The 27,520-nt window shown below is 38.2% G+C and overlaps 2 protein-coding genes across 6 annotated transcripts in view; one reads left to right on the top strand and one right to left on the bottom strand.

Annotated features, from left to right (window-relative positions):
* LOC126259406 (bromodomain-containing protein 3-like) overlaps nt 1-17,020 on the bottom strand; it is a 105,458-nt gene extending 88,438 nt beyond the window's left edge. For 2 of the 3 annotated variants that reach the window (XM_049956184.1, XM_049956182.1), the window contains exons 1-2: nt 16,894-17,020; nt 12,442-12,547 (exon numbers count right to left, since the gene is read on the bottom strand). The gene's annotated coding sequence lies outside the window, so the exon portion shown is untranslated. Of the gene's footprint in view, nt 1-12,441; nt 12,548-16,623; nt 16,859-16,893 lie in introns of those variants that run through there. The other variant, XM_049956183.1, reaches the window with a different exon arrangement.
* Nucleotides 17,021-17,906: 886 nt separating this feature from the next.
* LOC126259405 (guanine nucleotide-binding protein subunit beta-5) overlaps nt 17,907-27,520 on the top strand; it is a 179,679-nt gene continuing 170,065 nt past the window's right edge. The window contains exon 1 of one of the 3 annotated variants that reach the window (XM_049956181.1): nt 17,907-17,925. The gene's annotated coding sequence lies outside the window, so the exon portion shown is untranslated. Of the gene's footprint in view, nt 17,926-18,236; nt 18,451-27,520 lie in introns of those variants that run through there. The other 2 variants (XM_049956180.1, XM_049956179.1) reach the window with 2 other exon arrangements.

Raw genomic sequence — 27,520 nt, 5'->3', positions numbered from 1 at the left:
AAGAGAGGAAGTAAGCTACAACCCGTTCATCAACTGTCCTATGTGGAGGAATGTTGCAGAAGGTATTGTGATGCTCACACTGAACATAGTGAGCCTTGCACTCCAAGGTGTTTCATGTAGTTCCCAGGGCAGACTGGAAAGTGCTTCATCATTCATTATAGCACTCGCACAGCCCAAACATAGCAAAACATAAACAAACAAGGTGGCCATCTATGGCTACAAAAAGTGCTATCATAGATATTTTCTTATCGCTAAGATTGGCAGTTGGCAGAGACATCACACCAATGGCACAAAGACTTCCTACTTCCACTTATTAAGCAAACTAGCAGTGTAATTTTCTTCTTTGCTGTGCTTGTCACAACAATGAGTAGAAATCTATAAAAATTCACCATAAAAGATGTAAATACTTACTACTTGAAAATAACTTCTCAATATATATGGTCATGTAAATATTTCATCTAAATCAACCGAAGTTGAAACTTTCTTTTTATGTTCAAATCATGTTACTTCTGAAAAAGGTTCTACTAAAAAGTGCATAGCAACAAACACTAATTATGTTATAATTACATCAAAAAGAAAATTTACTTCAAAAACTATAAAATTACATGAAAGACAATGACTGGTGAGTACCACCATTTCATCTATGCAATTTTACAGTTAGAATACAATGTCTGTTGTTGTTGTTGTTGTTGCAGTCTTCAGTCCTGAGACTAGTTTGATGCAGCTCTCCATGCTACTCTATCCTGTGCAAACTGCTTCATCTCCCAGTACCTACTGCAACCTACATCCTTCTGAATCTGCTTAGTGTATTCATCTCTTGGTCTCCCTCTACGATTTTTACCCACCACGCTGCCCTCCAATGCTAAATTTGTGATCCCTTGATGCCTCAAAACATGTCCTACCAAACGATCCCTTCTTCTAGTCAAGTTGTGCCACAAACTTCTCTTCTCCCCAATCCTATTCAATACCTCCTCATTAGTTACGTGATCTAACCACCTTATCTTCAGCATTCTTCTGTAGCACCACATTTCGAAAGCTTCTATTCTCTTCTTGTCCAAACTGGTTATCGTCCATGTTTCACTTCCATACATGGCTACACTCCATACAAATACTTTCAGAAACTACTTCCTGACACTTAAATCTATACTCGATGTTAACAAATTTCTCTTCTTCAGAAACGATTTCCTTGCCATTGCCAGTCTACATTTTATATCCTCTCTACTTCGACCATCATCAGTTATTTTACTCCCTAAATAGCAAAACTCCTTTACTACTTTAAGTGTCTCATTTCCTAATCTAATCCCCTCAGCATCACCCGATTTAATTTTACTACATTCCATTATCCTCGTTTTGCTTTTGTTGATGTTCATCTTATATCCTCCTTTCAAGACACTGTCCATTCCGTTCAACTGCTCTTCCAAGTCCTTTGCTGTCTCTGACAGAATTACAATGTCATCGGCGAACCTCAAAGTTTTTACTTCTTCTCCATGAATTTTAATACCTACTCCGAATTTTTCTTTTGTTTCCTTTACTGCTTGCTCAATATACAGATTGAATAACATCGGGGAGAGGCTACAACCCTGTCTCACTCCTTTCCCAACCACTGCTTCCCTTTCATGCCCCTTGACTCTTATAACTGCCATCTGGTTTCTGTACAAATTGTAAATAGCCTTTCACTCCCTGTATTTTACCCCTGCCACCTTCAGAATTTGAAAGAGAGTATTCCAGTTAACATTGTCAAAAGCTTTCTCTAAGTCTACAAATGCTAGAAACGTAGGTTTGCCTTTTCTTAATCTTTCTTCTAAGATAAGTCGTAAGGTTAGTATTGCCTCACGTGTTCCAACATTTCTACGGAATCAAAACTGACCTTCCCCGAGGTCCGCTTCTACTAGTTTTTCCATTCGTCTGTAAAGAATTCGCGTTAGTATTAGCCCTCGTCTTTTTACCTACTTGATCCTCTGCTGCCTTCACTACTTCATCCCTCAGAGCTGCCCATTCTTCCTCTACTGTATTTCTTTCCCCCATTCCTGTCAATTGTTCCCTTACGCTCTCCCTGAAACTCTCAACAACCTCTGGTTTTTTCAGTTTATCCAGGTCCCATCTCCTTAAATTCCCACCTTTTTGCAGTTTCTTCAGTTTCAATCTGCAGTTCATAACCAATAGATTGTGGTCAGAATCCACATCTGCCCCTGGAAATGTCTTACAATTTAAAACCTGGTTCCTAAATCTCTGTCTTACCATTACATAATATATCTGATACCTTTTAGTATCTCCAGGATTATTCCAGGTATACAACCTTCTTTTATGATTCTTGAACCAAGTGTTAGCTATGATTAAGTTATGCTCTGTGCAAAATTCTACAAGGCGGCTTCCTCTTTCATTTCTTCCCCCCAATCCATATTCACCTACTATGTTTCCTTCTCTCCCTTTTCCTACTGACGAATTCCAGTCACCCATGACTATTAAATTTTCGTCTCCCTTCACTACGTGAATAATTTCTTTTATCTCGTCATACATTTCATCAATTTCTTCATCATCTGCAGAGCTAGTTGGCATATAAACTTGTACTACTGTAGTAGGCGTGGGCTTCGTGTCTATCTTGGCCACAATAATGCGTTCACTATGCTGTTTGTAGTAGCTAACCCGCACTCCTATTTTTTTATTCATTATTAAAGCTACTCCTGTATTACCCCTATTTGATTTTGTATTTATAACCCTGTAATCACCTGACCAAAAGTCTTGTTCCTCCTGCCACCGAAGTTCACTAATTCCCACTATATCTAACTTTAACCTATCCATTTCCCTTTTTAAATTTTCTAACCTACCTGCCCGATTAAGGGATCTGACATTCCACGCTCCGATCTGTAGAACGCCAGTTTTCTTTCTCCTGATAACGACGTCCTCATGAGTAGTCCCCGCCCGGAGATCCGAATGGGGGACTATTTTACCTCCGGAATATTTTACCCAAGAGGACGCCATCATCATTTAATCATACAGTACAGCTGCATGTCCTCGGGAAAAATTACGGCTGTAGTTTCCCCTTGCTTTCAGCCGTTCGCAGTACCAGCACAGCAAGGCCGTTTTGGTTAATGTTGCAAGGCCAGATCAGTCAATCATCCAGACTGTTGCCCCTGCAACTACTGAAAAGGCTGCTGCCCCTCTTCAGGAACCACATGTTTGTCTGGCCTCTCAACAGATACCCCTCCGTTGTGGTTGCACCTACGGTACGGCCATCTGTATCGCTGAGGCACGCAAGCCTCCCCACCAACGGCAAGGTCCATGGTTCATGGGGGGGATACAATGTCTATGTCACTTCAAAACAATAAAATTCACCACTACCTTTCACCACAAAGTAGCAACACTAAAAGATCAATTTGAGGCCATAAGAGACTTACCCCATACTAAGATTGGACAATACTGATGCAAGGAATTGATAACATCCATTTTAAGGAATCATGGAAGCATTTCCCTGAAGCAATTTACTGAAATCATGGAAGACCCAAATCTGGGTGGTCGAAGGATGTACTAGAGCAGTGTGCACTTACAAAGGTGAGTAATGTATGATGCACAGTGGCATCGAGCAGCACACCACGTGATGCTCCAGCCAATAGCGTCATACTGATGTGCCTGTCTTGAACATGTGCATCAGTGTGAGTGCAGAACATTTAGCGTTTATTTTCATGTTACTGTAGGTATAGTGAAGTTATTTAGCCACTATAGTGTTCATTATGGATGTTATAAAGTAAACACTACAGCATTACATTAAGAAGCAATAACGATAGTTTTCTGAATATGCAAAGAGTCGGAAGCAGAGTCAGTAGCCAGATGTAGTGCTCACCCCCGCACTGCAACTTATCGGGGTAGGTGACGGAGTGTGAGGCATCAGACAAGGACACTGGCGATGCCACAGGGTATTCTCTGTTTCTCTCTGTCCAGAACACATCGTCCTGCCCCCTTGTTATGTGTACATGCTGTAGCGTGTTGTCTTACCTACTGTGTTGCCTCTCTCAATAGGTCAAGAGATCAGTATCTGTCGAGATATGGTGAGTACTAGGAGATTCAAGAATCTTCTGTCATTTTGTGAGTTGCCTTGGTACAACAGAAGTGAATAAGATGAAGTTATCTTTTTGATGTTCTAGTTTCTGCAATAATTTATTGTGAAGCATCTTCAGGAGCAAAGTGGTGCTTATACTGCAATGTATGTGTGCCTGCCTAATGTACCTGAAATTTTATTACTAACACAATATATTGTGTGCATTTTCCCTTAGCTGATTTTAAAGAAGGGCACCAGGAGTAGTCCCACCCCACACAAACTGTGATGGGTAAAGAGTAGTACCAACAGTGGACCAATAATGGCTTCACAAGGTGTTTAAAACAATTTTAATATACAGTTTATTTTTCAGTCCCAGTCGCACATTTTAACATTTGTTCTACATGGCCCGAATATCTCTCTCTTTCCTAGTGTCTAACCTTCACGATTTAGCAAATTTCTTTTTATGTCAACTTTTGTGACCAGATGCCCTTCCTCCTGTCACCAGAGTCATCACTTTACCTAAGAAAGGTAAGTCATGTGTGTCACCTGTTTGTGAATCGCATAAACTGTGTTCTGAGTGTTATTGTATTTTAACTGTCTGTGGCTCATATTTTCTGAGGGGATGACTGATGAATAGCCCAGCATCTGCCTAAACAAGTGTTTAGAAATGCCTCAGAATACATTCAAATCAATGGTCATTAATTGCCGAAGGGTCTGGTTCTTGCAATGCTGTACAGTAAGCAGGTATAAATGGCCTGAACATATAAGAATAAAATGAGGCAGGACATTCAACAATGGCAACAACATAGTGGTGTAGAACGTTCAGCAATGACAACAACGTTATTACTGCACAATATTGTTTGTTAAAGCTGGCAGACACAAGGCACAAAAATGCTAGTGACTTTGACATCTTTCAATCTTCACTGATTTCGAACTGATATGACACTGAGTGCCCACACCATACACAACTAGTTCAGTGCATAAACCAAATTTATACTTCTTCACCATGTTAATGACTGACTGCACACACACACACACACACACACACACACACACACACAGTGCAAACAATAAACATGAGGGAGTACAGTGAGATTGGGGAGAGGGGAGAGCGGGGGGAGTGGGGGAGAGACACTGGAGTGGAAAATGGTAAGAAAGCTAAGTGTAAGAAAAGCAGAGTAGAAATGACGTGGCTCAATGTGGGAACTAGCAAAGGTGTGGGAAAGAGGATTGCGAGAATGGGAGATATACAGCAGGAAGAATGGAAAATATACAGCAGGAACAGCCCAAGACTACTATACTAGAAAATAGTACTAGGGAAAAATCCAAATGCAACACACAGCAGCAAACCTGCGAAAGTCATTAGTATTTTAAACTGCAGCCTTTGTAAAATAAAATAGCTGAGAACAAAAAGACTGGTTTGAACTGCTAACTGTCTTGCAACATGTCATGGAGGATGCTTGTTTTCTGTTCCATATAGAATCAAAGTTATTTAAAAAAATGTACAGTCTGACAGGTAATTGTGATTCTAAATATTTAGATCAATAAGCTAGTCAACAAATGACATTACATTTCGTATAAAACTAAGTTTACACAAATTTAGGATTTGAGGTGGGGATTTTTTTTTTAATATAAGCTGTGATTACCTAGCAGTTATCAAAATTTGTAGGCAATGAAGAAGTGAAACATCCCTTTTCAGTACAGAAGCACAACACAAACCAAATGATTATGTCCCAGATTACTAATAGAACACTCTACTTTAATATTTAAATTTGTGGATTTGTATCTTACTTAACACCAAGGCAGTGATTATATGGCTACTGAGAAGGGGAAGCACATGAAAAGGCAATCTCTCTTTATCAGTTCCTTTCCTTGCTCTAGCTACCGGTATCTTAATCAATAGCATGCTTAACACCAAGGCAGTGATTATATGGCTACTGAGAAGGGGAAGCACATGAAAAAGCAATCTCTCTTTATCAGTTCCTTTCCTTGCTCTAGCTACCGGTATCTTAATCAATAGCTGTGGAAGGAAGAACAGTAAGAATTTAATGCTTCCTGTTATCAACACAATTAAACAAAGAAAATTAACTCAAGTGTATGAGAAGGGTGGTGACAACTGCTTTGTAAGAGAAACCATTTCGGTATTTAACTGACTGATTTTGAGAAATTGTGTAAAGTTAAAAGCAGAATGGCTGTGCAAGGATTTGAATCGTTCTACTCCTGAATAGCGATCCAGTGTTTTCCCACTCTAGACTTTGGATAGGAACTGGTCCTCCTAAATGTGTGTGGCTTTTATTGTTCATCTAGCTTTAAGATCTAATAAACATTTACTTCATCTCCACCTACTTTCATTGCTTGTTTGCTTTCTAAGCAGTTTTTCCACAATGTCAAAGACCTAACTTATATTTCACAAGGTGTGGTTCTTTGTTTTTGCACCTGCTCCACCCTATCTTCCTTCTTGACATTCTACTATGTGAAATAAAGTGGCTTCGGCACTAGCTATACAGAAAGCATTTTTCTGCTATCTTTTCTACATCTGGTATTGAGACGAGTTGTATGAGCAATGAAACGAATGTATTTTTGCCGACAGTAGACTGTAGGTACCACAAATACTTGTGGAATCCAAGATATCCACAACACCAATGCTGAAGGAAAAGAAATGTGATTGGTAGAAAACTGCTGAAGCACTCAAATGTCCAACTGGAAATGTCAGAAAGATGATAAATTCACTAGACATTTCAGGAGGGAAAGGAGTGAGTAAGCACAAGCTTTGCATTTCTTTTTGTTACAATGGAAAAATAAAACAAATTTTCTTGCCAATAAGCAACATAATTAATATGCTAATCACAATTAAAAATATGTAAAAGAGCTGATCATTCTCACTGTTTAGGTTCATGATAGTGGTAATTACATGGTCAATGTATCACTATTACGTTAAAGATGTTGTTGTTACACACTATCACTGTGATTATGGTTCCATATTAGCTGTAGAATATTTCAGATGAAATGAAAATTTGTGTGGGACTGGGACTCAACCCAGGTTTTGCGGCTTTGCAGCGAGTGGTTGCTGTAGATGTTTAGGCTATCCAAGCGCCTTTCAGGAGCCGCCAGAATCTCCATTTGTCCTGGTGTTTACACTCCCTTGTACTCACACTATATATTCAGATAGCTGAAGCGGTTAAGGTGACTGCTTGTGAAAAAGTGGGAAATACAGGTTCAAGTCCCAGTCCAGAGCAAATTTTCATTAGTTCTGCAATATTCTACAGCTGATGCAGAACTATAATCACAATTTGCAATGTCATTCTAACTGAATATGGCTTTCGACTGCAGTACTGATGTAAATATCTCCCCAGTTGCTAATAACAAGAGTGTAAACACTACACTGTCTTTAGATGGTGGTCACTGGTAATTAATAGTGTTCTGCTCAAAAATTCTCTCTCCAAGTGTAATGAGAAGTCAGTAAAAAGGGTCAACTGAAGTAAGGCGCCAAGTTTCGGAATAATACTTAGGAAAGCTGGAGCTGCAATTCAGAGCTAAATGTACCCCCCCCCCCCCATGCTTTTCCACATTTATACAAATCCAAATAAACATTTTTTTTTTACCTTAGACATTTTTCTTATTTTGTCGAACAAATAATTCTCAAGTTCTATACACACTAAATCCAAAGCCTACTTCAACAGTTTTTTTATTTATTACAATGGCACCCATTTCCCCTGATTCAAAAACTGAGAAAAAGGGACATCTATTGCATTACAAATTTCTGAGACTTTCATGGCCACTTGTTGATATATCACCTGTTGGCTTCTGTCTTGGTTCTTTGGTCGATGTTTGTTTGATGATTTTTGTGATACATTGTCAGCACTAGTGGCTGGTATTGTCAAAGGTTCATCCTACATTGCTAGTGGCAGACTGGAGTTGAGGTCATGGTCAGAGACTGTATGTACCTGTCCCACCAATGTCTGAGGACTTTTCTCTGGTCATTACTGTTGTGGTTCTTGCTGTGTTGGTAGAAGAGCCAACACCGTGTTGCTAGAGGAGGCCGAAATGCACGCGTTTAATTACACACAGACTGGCGTGAGGTCTGGAACAATTAAAGGAGTTGAGTCTAATAAGAAAAGAACGTAGTTCTTGGAATACTTAACTTTAATCCATATTTGGTGTACAGCGCTCTTGACGGTACATGTTTTATAATTTCAATATTAATTGAATACGGCGCCTTGCTAGGTCGTAGCAACTGACGTAGCTGAAGGCTATGCTAACTATCGTCTCGGCAAATGAGAGCGTGATTGTCAGTGAACCATTCCTAGCAACGTCGGCTGTACAACTGGGGCGAGTGCAAGGACGTCTCTCTAGACCTGCTGTATGGCGGCGCTCGGTCTGCGATCACTGACAGTGGCGACACGAGGGTCCGACGTATACTAATGGACCGCGGCCGATTTAAAGGCTACCACCTAGCAAGTGTGGTGTCTGGCGGTGACACCACAGTTCTCCCTTTGCTATCTGCAATGGTCATTCACAGCAGCACTGGAATCTACATCCATTATCTCAAAGCTTTCCTCTTTCTTGTTGAAGCTATTTTCATGTTTGCCGATTTTATGGCTTTCCTGAAAGTAGGCCTGGGAACTCTTCTCCGCAGTGAGGTCTTCTGTGTCAATGAATTTTATTTTGTGGCTGGTGTTACACAGAGCATGTTATTCTACAGCTGATTTATTCATTTATCCCACGCTGCAATACTGTTAATGTATGATGGTGCTGATGTTGATGGATTGTTTTGTCATTTCCACATGTACGTGGTATGTAGTCTATCCCTGACATTGGAAGTTGATCCCTTTTGTCCTTTGTTGACATGAGACACTCTTTGATCATCTTCCTCGATTTCTAAATAATCTTTATGCCATGTTTGTAGAAAACAAGGTCAATTCTGTGCATCACCCTGGGGCTGTACAGCAGAAAGGTCATATCACATACTACTTCTTCCGATGTGTCGTTTTGCTAAGTGTTAGATTTATAATGGGTATGGCCTCTCTGCCATACATCCCCAGGGTGACAAAGCACAGAATCCTTGTGCATACAAAGTAAAAAGACTAATTACAAATCTAACAAAAAGATCAAAGTGTTTCTCAGGTTGGCAAAGGGCAAAAGGGACCCCACTTGCAATATCAGGCATATACCTCATACCATGTGCATATGGAAAAAGACTGTGGAAATGACAGGATGATCCATCAACAAGAGGATCTCTAAACGTAAACTGTATTGCAGGTTGGGTTAGGTGGAGAAATTGGCCATGGCGGAGCATGGGCCGTGTAGACCAGCCACATAATAAAATTTGCAAACACAGAAATTCTTGCCGGAGAGAAGGGCAGCCATGCTCGCTTGTTCAGAAAAGTCATAGAAATTCACAAATAATTGGCGCAACGGGTACATGTAATCTCCAGCTGAGAGCTCAACTCTAGTTTACCACCAGCAATGGAGAATGAAGCTGTGACAATGCCAGTCATTCATACTCGTGAAACATCAGAAAAATCAAAATCATGTAACGTCAGCTGAAAAACTCAAGAAGGAAGCCACAAGTAATATTCCTTGTACTGCAAAGAGCTACATTTTTTTACATTCTGTATTGGAAATTTAATAAAATACATATGTTTTATTTGGCACATTCGAGTCCACTCTTTACCTATCAACAATGATCTTCAAAATAAAAATTAGACTATACATGGAAGCTACAAGACAGGTATAAATTAAGAATTCATAATTTCCAAATACTTTCAGTTTATCTACATCTATACTTTGCAAACCACTGAAGTGCATTGTAGAGAGTTCATACCACCGTACCAGATATTAGGATTTCTCCGTATTCCATTCAAATATGGAGTGCAGGAAGAATGATTGTTTGAATGCCTCTGTGCATGTTGCATTTAACCTAATCTTGTCCTCACAATCCCAAGTGAGCATTATGTATGCAGTAGTTGTACATTTCTACAGTCAGCCTTTAAAGCCAGTTCTTGAAACTTTGGTAGTAGGCTTTCTCACGATAGTTTACATCTACCTTCAAGAGCCTGGAAGCCCTGTTCTTCAGCATCTCTGTGACACTCCCACACAGGCCAAAAATACCTGTGACTGTTCGTGCTGTCCTCTGTATACGTTCAATATGCTCTGTTAGTCCTATTTGGTAAAGGTCCCACACACCTGAGTAGTATTATCGAATGGATGGCACAAGAGATTTGTAAGTAATCTTCTTTGAAAATTGATTGCACTTCCCCAGTACTCTACCAGCAAGGCAAGATCTACTACCACCTGCTTCACACCAACTGAGCCTATGTGATCACTCCAGTTCATATCCGTACGAAGTATTGCAATCAGGTTATTTATATGAGTTGACTGATTCCAACTGCGACTCACCGCTATTATAGTCATAGAATGATATGCCCCTCCCCCATTTTTGTGAAGTGCATAACATCAGAAATGTTAATATTTAAAGTAAGTTGCCAAACTTTGCAACACTTTTAAATCTTCTCAATGAAAATTTATGCAGCTTCTTTCAGACAGTAGTCATAGATAACTGTATCATCTGCAAAAAGACTGAGGTTACAATTAATAATGTCTGCAAGATCATTAATATATAACTTGAACACCAACAGTCTAACAGACTTTCCTGGGGAAAATATGAAATTATTTCTACAAATGATGGTGATCCCCCCCCCCCCCAAATCCAGTCACAAATTTTTCTTGATACCCCACACGATCATATTTTTTGACAAGTGTAGTTGTAGTACCGAGTCAAGTGTTTTCAGAATCCATGCTGGTCGGCATGGAGGAGCTTACTCTGTCTGAGATACCTCATTACGTATCACTTCAGAATAAGTTTTAAAATTCTGAACAAAATGGTGTCAAGGATATTGGAAGGTAGTTTCATGGATCACTCCTTTTGTAAATTGGTGAGATCCACACTTTGTTCCACACTGGGGATGGCTCTTTGTTCAAGAGATCTACAACTGATTATAGTTAGAAGAGGAGCTAACTCCACCGTAAATTCAGTGTAGGTTCCGACAGGTCTTCCATCAGGAACTAGAGATTTGTTAAATTTTAATAATTTCAGCTATTCCTCAATACCACTGAAACCACCACTTATTTCTCATCTTTCCAGTGGTACAAGGATTAAATTGGGGCAATTCTCCTGGGTTTTCCTCGGTAAAGGAACATTTGAAAACTGAATTAAGCATTCCAGCTTTTGCTTTGCTACTCTCAGTTTCAGTTCCTCTCTCATTCGCGAGAGACTGGACATTAATGATGGGTGCCACTAACAACCTTTACATATTACCAGAATTTCTTTGGGTTTCGTGGAAGATCATTCAACAGTAGTCTGCTATAATAGTCACTGAAGGCTTCACATATTGCTCTTCTCACAGCCAAACGTACTTTACTCTGCATCTCTCTACACACAGCCCTACGATATTTTTAACACCTATTACACAGTACTCTCCGTTTCTTTGGAAGTTTCTTCAAAGTGTCTGTGTATCGTGGAGTGTTAATGTGTTATTAGGTATTTATGTATCCAGTCATGATCAACTATCCTTTCAAACTTGAGCCATAGTTGTTCTACATGCTCCTACTCTATGCTGAAAGTTTCAAGTTCATCATTGAGATAGGATTCTAATGGTTTTTATCTAGTTTACCAAACACATACATCATTGTACTTATTTTAGTTGTCTTTTGTACTTTGGTAATCATTACTGTGATAGTGCATCATGGTCAGTGGACATCCTCAAAGAGGTCAGGTCCATTTTTGCCATTAACTCTATTTTCATCATAAGTCGTGTTCCAAACTAAATCTTCTAGGTAGTACTAACAAAACTAAGTTTCCTAGTTGATTATTGGGTGATTAGTGACCCCCCCCATATGATTACAGTACAACTGGGGAACTTATGTACAAGAGAAATGAGGGTTTCTCTAAAGTTTTCGGTTGTATCAGAGAGGGGAGTGTGGTAGGCGACAGAAGGATCCAATTACCATTTTATGCCCACTGCTGATACTAAGTCTTGCCAACACAGTCTCGCCTGCAGCTTCAATTTCTATCTGAAAGAATTTGAGTTTCTTGTCCAATGTGACAAACACACTACCTCCATTTCCCATAACTGACCCTGTCAATATATTCTTAAATTCTCCCCACCCCCAAATTTATCACAGTACAGGATAGGAAATAGATCAAAACACATATAGAAACCTGATGGAACATAATGACCTACAAATGTAGTAACACAGCTCTTTACAAAACAGTGAAGCTAGGAAACGTAAATTACTTACAGCAGTCTGATAACACAAAAACCATACAACTCATATCAGTTGCTACCACATACCATGTTTTCTACTTAATAAGAGAAACTGCAAGCAAAGGTGTTAAATTCTCTTACCTGAACACTTGATATATTCAGCCTACAAAGCTTTGAGACACAGGGATGTATTTCGCAGCACGAAGAATCCCGTCTGCGAGGCTGATACTTGTTCTACCATCTATCACTGAAACCAAGAAAGAACACTGTATTATCACGAAAATGATAGGTACAACCATGAAAAATAAAAGGAGTAAAACAGAGTGGAAGAATGATTGATGACTGCAAATGTAACTCTATGGCTGAAACACATCCAGAAAACAGAAGGCAGGCACATAGGTGTTAGCCTCTACCTCAATTTGCCAGAAAGGCGATGTAAATTTTATACACACCCTGTCTATATTACAAGCCTCAGCTTAAAATAGTTAACTCCTCTAATTTCCACCTTCTCCCCTAAATATTGCAACCACGTAGCAAGAATGTCATTAACAATTATACTTTTCTCAAACTTACTATACATGTTAATGCAGTGAGGACCTTAAACTTTTAAATTCTCCAAGTTCAATCTACAGAAGGCCTAAATAGGAAGATCAGTGATACAAGAAAGTAAAGCATGAACGAACAATCTGAACCTCAAGTTGACAGAACATTTTATATAACAGAAATGTAAATATACCATACAGCGGAGATGCTGAGTCACAGATAGGCATAACAAAAAGACTTCCACAAATACAGCTTTCAGCCAGTAAGGCCTTTGTCAAAATTAGGTGACAAACGAATGAACGCATGCAAGCACGCCCCCCCCCCTCCCCCACAAAAACTCCCACTCGTGTGCGAGTTGTGTTTGTGTCAGTGTGTACGTCATCTAATTTTGACAAAGGCTGAAAGCTATAGACAGCCTTTTTGTTGTGCGTATCTGAGACTCAGCATCTCTGCTACATGGTGAGTAGCCACTTTCTTTTTCACAATATTGTTACATTCCACCCCATTTTCCATTGTTTGAAACATGTAAACGTTTTAGCTTATGGCATATGGTAACAAAATCACACATATTTTTTACTGTCTGTAAGGATTTGCACTCTTGATCTTTAGGCAACACACAAGAAAGTATGCAAAATTTCACATTTACCAGTGTCTCACAACAAATGACCACTATTGGAAATAGCAATGATGGCTGCACACTGTATAGTTGTGAATGTCTATCCACTGCTCAATGTCTTCAATATACAATGGAGTTCATCATTCTATTATTTGTATTACATAGGAACAGGTAAAGAGAAACCTTCATATGAGTTGTTGGCTTTGGCCACTGAAGTAATGTTATTAGCTGCTGGCTGGGATGACAAACTGATCTGTAAGTTAACCCAAGACATAGTTTAGGTTAAAAGGTAGTAGTTAGTATGTTAGTGAAACCAACAAATGTGATGCTAAAAAAAAAAAAAAAAAAAATTGGTTGTGGCGACAGACTGATCTGTAGCTTATGCCGGAGGGGGGTGGGGGTCGGGGTGGTCGGCTATTATGTCACGTTATAGCCGCCATATGGTTTGCAGTCACGTGTAACATGTTTCCTGTTTCAGTTGTCAAAGCCGATGATCTGTACCCACACAGAGAGAGAGAGATGTACGCAAATGTATCTTACATTACTTGCAACGGACTTCATAACTGTCACTGTAGCATATAGTTGTTGATGACTGAGGACGTGGAGTAGGGGTGGAGAGGAAGGGAGGAGGTCAGGTAAGGTGGAAAGACGAATGGCCTGCTTATGCAATGAACTGTAAGACTGTGCATATTTGGGATCAACACTACTGAAGGGGAAGCAAATTTTGAACATTTGCTGTAAAAATTATCCACAAAATTTTATTGCCTGTTTTACATTTGAAATACTGCAATACACTGTGTGCGTTTTACTCTAGAGTATATTCTTATCGACAGAGTAAAATTCCAATTGTAATTCCATAAGCAATGTATATAAGTGGTCATTGTGTAATGGAAGTTTTGGTGATGACACAATCCAACATCTCCTGGAGTTCTTCCTCAATACCTCAAAGACGGTATTATATTTACATCCCTATGCCCACAAATGGGGAGCAATTGTTAAATGTTGCAAGACATGACGTATCTCTGCATGTTGGATATTGAAACCAAGTACATTAACATTGGGCTAGTACAGTTCCTGTATCCCATGATATCCACGTGCAATGATTTTGTTTTGCTACCCCTGCCCTTACCCTTCCCAAACTGTATCCTGGAATTTCATCTGCTGGCCTCAGTGTCACCTTTCATTTCCCTGTTGCCACTACAGTGAGTTAATTTCGACAGCATGCACACTACATCTCATATTTAACACATAAGCTGAATGGGTTTTCTTTTCTCCCCCCCCCCCCCCCCCCTTTCACTGTGCATCTGTGGGGAATCACAGTACTTCAGGAGGGGGAGCGGGAGCAGATTATGTTTCATAATATGGCCAAAACAATAGCACTAACAAAACTTGGGCCACTGACTACATTTTAACACTTTACTTCTCTACAATAACAGACATCGTATGCTTAATCTCCATGATTAATCACCACACAAACTACACTAAAACTGAGTATCAAAACAGAGAGATACAGCCTATCCAACAAAAACAAAGAGAGGAAATCACAAGGGGTTGGGGTATTAAGGGATTATGCATATTTCAAGTTAATGAACATACATACAGTACCCTGGAATTTGTTTCTTGCATATTTTGTATCAGGAAATATGAAATGTGGCACAAAAATACTTCATTATTGCAAACAGTTGCACCCTATGTTAAGTGGCTCATACATCATCAGAACATAAACCCTCACATCAAGAAAGAGATGAAGCAATACATCAAAAGTGACCTTGAATTTATAAGATATCATCTGTATCCTCCAGTTCCAGTGATATAAAATGGAAATGTAATGTTATCTTTAAGACAAAAGCATATGATGACCAATGAAATACAGGAAAAACACTAAACTAAAATTACTGAGAAACAGCACACAAACAAAACCTGAAGAATCAACTTGCATATTTCCAATGGAACTGGCTTCAAAATGAGTCTCAGTGGTGATAAATACTGTATTTCTTACCGGTTAGAATGTCACAAGCTTACAACAAAATCCTACAAAGCAATGAAATTTCGAAAAGAATTATTACTTTGTCTTATTTTATTATTTTTTCTTACAAGATCAAATAATGGTGACAACACTCCAAAAGAACAACAATTTAAGAAATTAATGGTCGCCTATTTTAAATATAACTATGTTTAGCTTTCGACAAAATTATTTATTGGTGTGTGTTCAGTATGACAACAAAAAATTTCACTTCTTCAAACAATTAAAATATTATCTGCAAGAAAGGCGTTTAGAATTGCGCATGAAACGTAGTTGGGCATCTAATGAGATAGTTCATAATATCTGAATACAAAGCGATGCCTCAAGTAAACAAACCAACTAATTATAATACATATACAAATGAAAGCATTAACAGTCACCTAAATCGTGTGTAGAACACAATGGCCAATGGGCAATCTATATAATTCCCCAACAGAAACATCACTTGTGATTCATCTCTTCAAAAAAACACCGCTAGCACACGATACAATCAGTAAAGATTGACAAAACAGCTCCAAATTATACAAAACAATTGTTGAATTAATACATCAAATGCATCAACATAGGTAACTTCAATAATACCATTAACAATTCCCCCATACGAGTTAAAAAAAAGAGTTGCACTCCACTAAACAATTCAGTTATTAACGTTTACATACAAGTTATAATAGCAACGCAACCCTAAGACGTGTTGACGGCTATGCCTTGTTTGTTTACAGAATCGGACAGCAATGAAAATGCTATAAATTCGCATTCAAGGCACCATAACAAAACAATGGAACATCATTTAGGATATTTCTATTTGATACTAACAATTTCTTTTTCGAATTACATAGAAAAACAAGTCATACGATCACCTGTAATGTATAAAATCATACACAATCATAATCCCTGTTATTTTACAAGAGCACGTAAATTAATTTCGTGACTAAATTCCACCATATTTTTATTTCACATACACAGATTTATCACTTCCGCATCGTCGCTTCCCACATGAAACACCACGAACATCAAACAAATCGGAAGAGTTGTGATTGCTACTCGAGTGTTTACCATCAACATCCAAACTTCATTTACGCATAACATCACTTTACTGCGGCAATGATGGGTTACAATTACGTTCACCTCAAACAATACTAACTTCTGAAGCGGAGTACATGAAGGTTGCAGGAAATATACACGTTTTCCACCGTATTTTGCTGTAAATAAAAGCTAACCACAACCACAGGTGGTCTCCGCTTTATAGGGGAAGCTTGCATTATATAACAATTTTTACACCAGTACTTCACTCTGCTGCATTTTAAGCACCTTCGAAGATCGTATTACGGTGAAAATTATCGGCACTTCTGACCTACATTCTATATAAACACAGTAAAATTAAATACTAGTGTTTTAGGTTATAGTTACTTACAGTTATAATCCAGAGATTATAGTATTTTGTTATAGTCTCTTTGAAGTTGGTCCTTAGCATCGCGTATTGAAGCGCCTCCACAGCGACTATAAATTGGGAACTGTTTGGCGGCCATGTTAAGTGAAAACTACCGCGAAGATCAAAATATGATGTTTCAAGCCATGCGTTTGTTTAGTATATACCGTGAAATACGACGTGTTGTAATTTATTAATAGCTAATGAGACAGGAAACCGAAATTACCCTCGAGCAAGGACCACAAACAGAATGAACCACCTCTTTTCCAATAAACTGTTTTCCCTTGTTTTCTACGAACAAGTACAGCAACAGAAATTGACTACTGTGACTTCATATGGCTAGAACGAGGGGAGATATCAGGCCAGCAACTTCATGCGTACATCTCCGAACTAGCTTAAGTCTATAAATTCGAAAGGTACTGTTTTTCCATTAACAACATTCGTTATACGTATGTAGTCGTCTTTGCTACGGGAAGTTGGACTCCATTTCTCGACAATAGAAAACATATATGAGTATTTTGTTGCAGTCTGCAAAACGTTTTCCTGTATTTCGTAATTATTTGTAATTAAAAGAAGTTAAAATTTTAAGTTTCACATAATTTTTACATTGTACTCTCTAGTTGCAATTTCCTTTCACGAGAAGATACTTGAGATTTTTAATATTAAACGGAAATTTCGTTGTCAGCCATGTAAAATATCTCGTGTCAATTTCTTAACGACTTGTGAAAAAATTACAGGAAATTAGTAGCTGTATAGTTTTTCTCAGGGCACGTATTTGATGTTCGAATTGTGAACAGACAAGTTTTAAATTATTTTAAACTCATTGTTGGAATCCTGGCGCAGTTTCGTTCTCAGATGCATATTAAAGCTATAAAAACAGTGTGCCAGGTTGTGGAACGACTGACAAAAATAACATTAATTCTGCGCTTGCTTGTCTCTCCCGACGTATCTAAAGATCTATATCAGTGGTTGTGTGCGATTCTGTCGAAGATAATCACATTGCGGGTCGGATATTGTGTAGGTGTGGTGAATCAATAGTCACTAAGCTTTCAGTCCAGTAATAATAATAAAGCTCTTTTTTTCATTGTCGTGGATAAGAAATAATAGATAGATTTATACCTATTTCCGTTTGGGATAGGAAAATAGTTTGTTTCATAATTTACGTAATTTGCAATATTACTATAGTTTATGAGAAATTGTAAATTCGATAAGTACACTGAAATGAGATAAAAATTGTTTATGGATCCGGTTTACCTACTACACCCTCGTTTTACTAGTTTTGACAATCTGTTCGTTTAACAAATCATCTGTATGACACCAAGGAGGTTCAGCAGTTTGAGTTGGTCCTACTGCATTGGTTGACAAAATGGTGTACGAATTTTGAAGCACAAAATGTGCGGAGAAATGACATAGAAATGTAGCCCTTGACCACATTTGGGCATGAAGTTTAATTTGTGCACTGACCTATCCAAAAGAAGGCAAACACTAGTTTAAAACTGCGTTCATAACCTACTTCTGATTTAAGATTTATCACTGTTGAAGGTAATCTCTAATTAGATATGTGCTATTGATAATATGCACGTAAAAACATTTTCATTTAGTTACACGCATGACAGAAACTTAGTAATAGCACAAGATTTCAATAACTGTCAACAAATTCCGTTTGTATCGAAGCGCTATATACTTTTGAGTTTTGACCAGTTAAATTCTGTTTTATGTTTGTGCACTCTAAGTAGTATGTGTGTCCTCAACGTCAAAGCTTTTCCAATTTTGCTCAGCCTGCTAGTTGGTTCGGAATAAATTCATAACACAGCTTGATTTGGTTCTGGCATTTTTTATATTTAAAAAGTAAAAATTTGTTTGTCATAATGTTACAGAACACTGTACATTGTAGCCTAATGTGAAGTATCTGTAGTTGTTTTCAAACTTAGCTTTAGCCATCTGATTTTAAAAGTGCCAGTGTCAGGAGAGCCACATATTTAATTTTCAGTCTACACCACTATGATGAAATGATATTCAGGTCTAGTTACATACTTTTGTAGGTTTCTGTGTTATCTTTCAGATCGTACACTAGAATTCAGAACTTTGAACACATTATAGCATTAACAGAAACATTTACCAAGTTGTGACATGGTCATGGATTAAAACAGTGGTCCAGGAAGTGTAGAATGAATTTCTTTTATTTCCGGCAATGATTACAAATCTTTTGGGCCTTAGACTACCAGTTTTTATCAGCAGTGACCATATTCAGATCTTTTTAATAACATGCCCTAATATAATAAAGCCATAGTGGCATTGTTAAAAAAATATACACAAAATCATCTTGTTGTCATTGCACATATTTAAAATATGGTGTAAAATAGGCCACAGCTTTGGCAGAGTCATACTGTTCCTGTTGGTACTGGTAGTAATAGAGACAGTATGACTCTGCCAGTCAGATAAGTTTTGTGATAATGACAGAAATAAAAGAAATTAATTGGCAGAAGTACTTGATTAGTGATATACTATGTAGAAATGGAGAATTTGTTGGATTAATTTACACTGGAAGAGTGTAGTATACTGATGTTGTATGTGATTAGCAATAAACAAAGTGAAATGTCAACAATTCTTAGAAGGATAATGCCAGAGTTGATGAAATTGAACACATTTTAAAGCCATGAAATTTAGATATAGGTTTAATATAAGAAAGGAGTGCATAAATTTATTAGTAAGAAAGTATAAGAATAATAATGTCCAAGCAACATATTTGCATTTAAATTAATATTAAAATCAAATTTGGAGACAATTACTAGAGGAAGGTCCCAAAAGAAAATTGATCATTTCATAATATTACAGTTTTAAACCATTTGAGATGTAAGACTCGGCAGTCATTATGAGGTTAGGTAAACTTCTGCAAATGAATAGAAGATGAGATGACTGAAACAAAAGGTTTCTCCTCTAGTTAAACTGTTGAAAACATCATTAATGAAAGTGTGTTAACTTTTATGCTGTTTGTTGTATAAATGAGTTAATGCATTATTGTAGGAAATTTGCAAAATTCAGTAGTATATTTTGGTATGAGATAGTCAATTATTATGACATTTGCAGGGGGTTTGAGGTGTAATATGTGCAGAAATGTGGAAGAAAACACAAGGACACTGCCATGTGTGGCATGACCATGTGAGGGGCGACAAATCAGTCACGTGCATTTGTGATCCCCCCCCTCCCACTCAGTTGAGCAAGTGCCTTCACACATCCAACAGAGCACTTAATTCTTCACTTGTTCAATCACTGGAATAGTAAAAATCTTCACATAAATGTCAAGACCATGCCCAGCAATATGCCAGATGTCATCCTTAGTCGCATAGTTGAGGTTACAGTCCAAATTATTTCCTCTTGGACTTAACCCTTTCCCATTTCCCAAATGTGAGCTTGTGCTCTGTCTCTAATGAGTTTGCCACTTCTGCCATTCAGATCAAACCGCATTTGGGGTGATAACATGGAAACAAATCAAATTTGTGATTTCTGGCATGGCCCGAGGAAGTGTTACAGGCCATCTGCTGTCACTAATCTGCATAAACGATTTAGGAGACAATCTGAGCAGCTGTCTTAGATTGTGTGTTGATGATGCTGTCATTTACAGTCTAAGAGCAAAATGATAACACAGTAAATACCTGTGTGATGTGAAAAGTGGCAGATACCCTAAACAATAAAAAGTGTTAGCTGCTAATGAATACTTAAAAAGAAATTGTGAAATTTCAGTCACATGGTAAATGACACTAATTTAAAGCATGTTGATTCAACTTAATACATAGTGGGTGCAGTTACGAACAGTTTCAGTTTAAACCATCACATAAAACATGTTATGGAGAAGGCAAACAACCCACTACATTTTATTGCCGAAACACACACAAAAGCAAAAAATATGCTAAACAGACTTACTACAGTAAGATTCTCTCTCATCTCCTGGAGAATTGGCGCATGACAAATTGACAGTGAACATCCAAAAAGTTCAAGGTAGGACAGCTCAATTTGTATTCTCGAAAACTGGGCATGTAGTGGATATAATATGTTAGATGAAATGGCAGTCATTAAAACAAAGGCATTTTTTGTTGAGGCAAGATATTTTCACTAAATGTCAATTACCAACTTTCTCCTCCGAATTCGAAGTTAATTTCCTGGCATCCCACTTACATAGAGGGAAATTAGCATTGTAATAAAATAGAAGAAATCGAATGTTGCATGCAAAGATTTAGGTGTCCATTTTTCCCACGTGCAGTCAGATAGTGGAATATTAAAAACAGTCTGAAAGTGGTTCTATGGACCCTCTGCCCAGCACTTGGTGAAATGCACAGTAGTCATGTATATGTAGATGTCTTTTGTGGCAGTCATTGATCATGAACATAATGGTCTTAAATTATTTACTCATATCACTTTTAATCATGGGTTGTGTCAAATAGCATTGTTCGAAAGACTTGAAACTCTCAAAGGAAATCATCAGAACATTCAAAATTTACCTTTGTGTTAAACAATGGAAAGTCCAGGATGTAATAATGACAAGTCAGATACAGTGGTGATGTGTTTTTGAGTAGTGCTTACATGAATCTGGTTCATCGTCTCCTCTGTATGGTGAATATTACCTTTGTGTTAAGTTATGTCTAAGGAAAGCTTTTGACAGTGTTAGCTGAAATGCATTCTTTGAACGTTTGAAGTTACCAGAGATAAAGTTAATCTGCAGCTACTATGGAAAGCACACTGCAGTTAAGAGTTGAAATATGTTAAAGGGAGGCAGTAATTCAAAAAGGAGTGACAGGATCAGCCTATCCTTCATGTTACTCAATCTGCCCCTAGAGCAAGCAACAAAGGAAAACAAAGAGCCATTTTGGAAAGTTCAAGGAGGAGAATTCAAAACATTATGGTTTGCCTTTGACTTATAATTGTTAGAAATGGTGAACGACTTCCAAAAGCTGTGGATACAATTGATAGTGTCTTGAAAAGAGGTTATAAGATGAAAGTCAGCAAAAGGGGAAGTGGAGAGCATCCTAATTAAATCAAATGGTGTGAAGGGAATTTGATTAAGGAATTCGTTACTTAAAGTAGCTAAAATGTTTTGGAATTTGGAGATGGTCATAGTAGAGAGGGCATAAAATGCGGGAAGCCAATATGTAGAAAAATATTTCTGAACAAGATACATTTGTTAAAAATTTAATATAAATATGAGAGTTAGGAAGTTTTTATAAAAGTATTTGTCTTGAGTGTAGTGTTGTACAGAAGTGAAACACGAATGATAAACAGTTCAGACAAGAAGAGAGTAGAGGCTCTTGAGTGAGAAAAAGGAAGATTCGATAACGCACATTTTGAGGCATAGAAATAATTAATTTGCCAATAGAGAGACGAGCAGAGGGTAAAAATTCCCAAGTGAGGCCAAGGCTTAACTACAGCATGCAAGTTCAAATGGATGTAGGTTGTGATAGTCATATAGACATGAGGAGATTTGTACAATAGAGGAAATCTGCATCAAACCAGTCGTATTTCTGAAGATCACAGTAATGATGATGATAATAATAATAATAATAATATGTATTTTATGTAATATCATTTTGTATGAAAATATTACAGCCAAATGCTGAACGGTGGGATCGTAACTCATACCTTGATGTTGGCTAGCTGAGTTAGTATTCCATGTTGAATGATATCGACAAGATCTTAAAATTAACTCTTTTTGCTTGGCTATACTGTCAGGCTATCACCATGTTACTGTCTACATCTGTAGTCTACAAACCAATGCGAAGTGCATGAAAGAGGATATGTCTCATTGTACCAGTTATTAGGGTTTTTTTTCCTGTTCCAGTCATATACAGAGCACAAGAAGATGGTTGTTTGAATGCCTTTCTGCATGCTGTAATTATTCTAATCGTGTCGTCAAGATCCTTACAATACCTAGGAGGTTGTACTATATTCCTAGAGTCCTCATTTAAAGTCGGTTCTTGAAACTTTGTTAGTAGACGTCTCTGTCTTGAAGAGTTAGCCAGTTCAGTTTCTTCAGCATACCTGTGACACTGTCCCACTTGTCAAAGAAACCTGTGACAGTTCATGCTGCCCTTCTTTGTATATGTTCAATATCCACCATTAGTCCTATTTGGTATGGGTCCCACACACTTGAGCAATATTCTAGAGTGGGTTGCACAAGTTGTAGTTGTAATTGTAAGAGTTTGCTGATTCCAGTCGTGATTTACATTTCTGAACATTTAAAGCAAGTTGCCAATCTCTGCACCACTATATCATCTTATCAAGATCTGGCTGAATATGTATGCAGCTTTTTTCAAATTGTACTTCATTTCAGATAGTTGCATCATCTGCAAAGAATCTGATCTTACTATTAAAATTGTCTGCAAGGTCATTAATATACAACATGAACAGCAGTAGCCCTAACACATTTCCATGGGCCACAGCCGAAGTTACTTCTACACCTGATGATGACTTCATCTAAGATAATATGCTGTGTCCTTCGTATCAAAAGTTCTTGATCCAGTCACAAATTTCATTTGATACACCATTTGATTGTACTTTTGACAAGCATAGGTGGGGTACTGAGTAAAATGCTTTTCGGAAATCAAGAAGTGCTGCGTCTACCTGACTGCCTTTGCTTTATTCCGACTACTTGGCACGGTTTTTTGTTAGAGGGATCTACAATACACTGTAGTTAGAAGTGAGCCCAAAGCAGCAGCAAATTCAGTGTAGACTCTGATAGGGATTCCTTCAGACCCTGGAATTTTGTTCAGTTTTAATGATTTCTGCTGTTTCTTAACACCTTTCACACTAATACTGATTTTATTCATCTTTTCAGTGGTATGAGGATTAAATTGGGGCAATTCTCCTGTTTTTTTCTTTTGGAAAAACAAATTAATTAATTAATTAAAAACAGAGTTAAGCATTTCAGCTTTTGCTTTGCTACCCTCAATTTCAGTTCTTGTCTCATTCCTTAAGGACTGGGCACTAATTTTGGTGCTACTAATAGTCTTTACGTATGTCCAGAATTTCTTTGGGCTAGTCATTGAAGGCTTCACGCATTGCTCTCTGACAGCCAAACGTGTTTCGTTCAGCATCTGTTTATAGTCCTATGCTTTGTTTTACACCTCTAATGCAGTAGTCTCTGCTTCTTTAGAAGTTTCTTTACTGTGACTGTATACCATGGAGGATCCCGCCCATTATGAACTGTTCTACTGGGTACATATCTATCCAGTGTGTGGTAAACTATTCTTTTAAACTTGCCTCATAGTTCCTCTACATGCTCCTTCCCTATGCTGAAAGTTTCAAGCTCCTCATTGAGATATGACACTACTGAGTTTTTATGTAGTTTGCCGTACATGTATATCTTTCTGCTTGTTTCAGTTGTCCTTTTTACTTTGGTAATCATTGTTGCCACAACCGTGTCATGGTCACTGATACCAGTTTCGTTGTGGACATCCGCAAAGATGTCAGGTCTGTTTGTTGCCATTGGAGCTAATATAATTCCATCAGAAGTGGAGTTCTGAACTATCTTTTGAGGTGGTGTTCAGAGTAGGCATTTGGTAATGTTTCACTGGATGTCTTGTCACGCCCGCCACTAAGAAAATTCTATTTTCTCCAATTGATTGTTGGATGATAGGTCTCCATCAATGACTTCAGTATGATTCAGGAACGTACATACAAGTGAGCTGTAGTTTTGTGCAAAGTTTTTGGTTACATCAGGAGATGAGTGTGGTGGATGATAGAAGGATCCGGTTACCAGTTTATGCCCATCCCTGATACTGAGCCTTGCCCAAACAATGTCACATGCAGCTTGAATTTTTATCTGAATGGATTTGACCTTCTTGTCTACTGCGACAAATACACCCTCTTCATTCTGCATTAGCGCATCCTTTCAATATACACTTACATATTCCCAAAAAATCTCATTGCTGTCAATTTTATGTTTCAACCAGCTTTCTATACCTAGTATTATGTGAGTGCCATTGCTTTTCAAGAGCACTTCAAACTCTGGCACTTTGTTGCGAATGCTTTGGCAGTTAGCTACTTAGAATTTTAATACATCATACATTGGAGGCATTTCTTTTGCTCTTACACTGATACTTCTGGGCTTCCTACAGCTATCATTATCTTTGTTGAATGGAGAGTCACCTAATCTAAAAAGAAAAAGAAAAAAAAGCACCTTGTGTGCACCCCACACAGGCAGCTACCTGGGTAGCAGCCTATGTTGTTTATTTCACACTTGAATCATCATCAACCCTATGGCACAGGAAGTAGCAGCTTAGCTCGTCACAGGACCTTCAAAGTCTGGTTCAGTCTTTCCACACAACTCAGAACCAAAAGACCATGATTAGTTCTGGGAACAATGCTGCAGTTTATGAGCTTCGTTGAAACTTCTTGTGTAAGGGTGGTCTTCTCAGCCTTCAATGCCAGTCACTGGAATGATCGAAGTATGACCTTTGATCCTGGGTGATAGGCATCATTTGTCCCAATATGCGGCACAATCTGCGGTTGGTTGCACCCTATTGCCTCAGTGACTGCTGGAATAGCCTCATCAACGTCTTGAATGAGGCCAGCAGGCATACACACTGAGTGCACCTGATGTCTTATCTTGTCCCTTGCTGCCATTTCCCTAAGGGATGCCATTATTCACTGTCATTTAGAATTGACGACAGTTAATAGACCGCTGCCCTTTTTTGCTTGTCTCCTCCAGACACCAGACAAAACAGGTGAAATGACCCCCACTGGCTTAGTTTCAGAATCAGTGAAAGACAGTGCCTCAGATTTGTTGGTTAGGGGATCGGTACAACACCCTGAATCCCCCTGGTCCCCTGCCGACTTGTACAGAACACCTAGATCTACCATTGAAACGCCACTCACAGTCAAGCGGATGAGTACTGACAGATCCTATTTTCTGCAGAGGAGACAGGATACACACAAGAGGGTAATACTTTAGGTACTGTTGGTTCCGATACCACAGATGCAGGACTTTAGGGAGCTCAATACACACATTCTCAGCAGCTGCCAATCATTTGACAGTAGTCAGGAAGATTTCCAGCTGCTTACAAACATCAGCCAGCTCATCCCGTGCGAGAGCAGCATTGACAGTGGGGCTGCATTTTGGCTGGTGCAGGTATTGCAGAACAGTGAACAAATAACTTTAAACAAACCCTGCTGAATATCTTTTAATCTGTTGAGGAAAAATAAAGAGAGAGAGAGAAAGAAAGAAAGAAATTATTATTAATTCCCTATAAAAACTGAAGCAAATACACAAAACGAGATTTCTGTTAATCCCCTTTTGTGAGACAAATTGACTTGTATTCAAGAGAAATAAGGTTCAGTAATCTGACTCAGATTTTCCCTAAACAGCCTTCTCAGTCTTTTGTACCTTTTCATGTTTTCTTCCATTATTGATAATCCGTTGCGCATGATTTAGTCTGAATGCTTGTACTAAAGATAATTACTCAGCACATAAACACTTTGCCACACTACAACAATATTAGTGGCTTGTTGGGCTCTTCCACAAAAGTAGGACATCATTGTTTGTAGATGTCAACCAAGTGCACCTACTGTTGGTTTTCTGACAATGATGTAAATGTAGGTAGAAACTTTTTGTATTAATTTTATCTGCACAACTTGCAAAAAGTGTTATATTCACAAAAGTTGTTCAAAGTGGCATCACCTAAGTTCTGAAGTGGTGTGAGCTTGTTGCACAATACTTTTCACATGATCCAAGAAGAAAAGAATAGTCAAGTCAAATTAGGCAAACATGCTGGCCACATGACCACTTAAATGTTGATAGAGGTTGAAATATTGTGAACTAAGTACATAAAAAATCATTTTATTACATCATTCAGATGATGATTCCTAGACTGTTGCTGTATGCTGGTGGTAGCATTATCTGACCATCTGTTATGCTTCATAACTATCATTTTCAGACAAGATTTCCTCTTAGATTAGTGCATTACTGAGCTTGCTAATCTCTCATAGATCGATCATCAGCATCAATCATCACTACCTTCGAGGTAATGCCAAGCATTAAGGTGCTTATAGTATTTTGTTCACAGCTTTAAGAGGCTGAACCAGGTATTTAGTGATGTTTTTCAAGTGCATGTATGCAAGTAAGTGTACCAAGTTCAAGAAAGTAATATTGACTGTAATCTCACAAAGTTTCGTTGGCCTGTTGTAGAGAAATGGTGGTAGAAGAGAGCAGTTAAGTTTGAAATTGTGGAAAGAGTTACAGCAACATGGCATTTGATGGAATCTGTTTACAATTACAGCTGCCGTACACACTTATAATGCATTGAACACACTGAATTAGAGATGATTCCTGATGACAGGAGCTATATTGTGGCATTGAGTCCAGGAGACACCAGAAGTATGGAGGACATACCTTGATTCAGGAGTGCTCTGTCACCATGCACAGTCTTTATTACTTGATCAAACCTGGTTGCAAGGTGTGTAAATCTCTCAGGATTGTGTTCCAGATGTGGCTGTGGCTGTACAAGCATCTCCATGTCTGGATTTTTCCTCAAACCATTACACATAATTTGAGGACAGTGGTGTTGCTGAAGTTACAGGTGATCTGTGGATGTTGTAAGCCTGACTATTCCAGATTGGGTGC

This window comes from Schistocerca nitens, chromosome 5, assembly GCF_023898315.1.
Source record: "Schistocerca nitens isolate TAMUIC-IGC-003100 chromosome 5, iqSchNite1.1, whole genome shotgun sequence".
Classification (NCBI taxonomy): domain Eukaryota; kingdom Metazoa; phylum Arthropoda; class Insecta; order Orthoptera; family Acrididae; genus Schistocerca; species Schistocerca nitens.
Note: the sequence above shows the minus strand (reverse complement) of the source record. Positions and strands in the feature narration are given on the sequence as shown.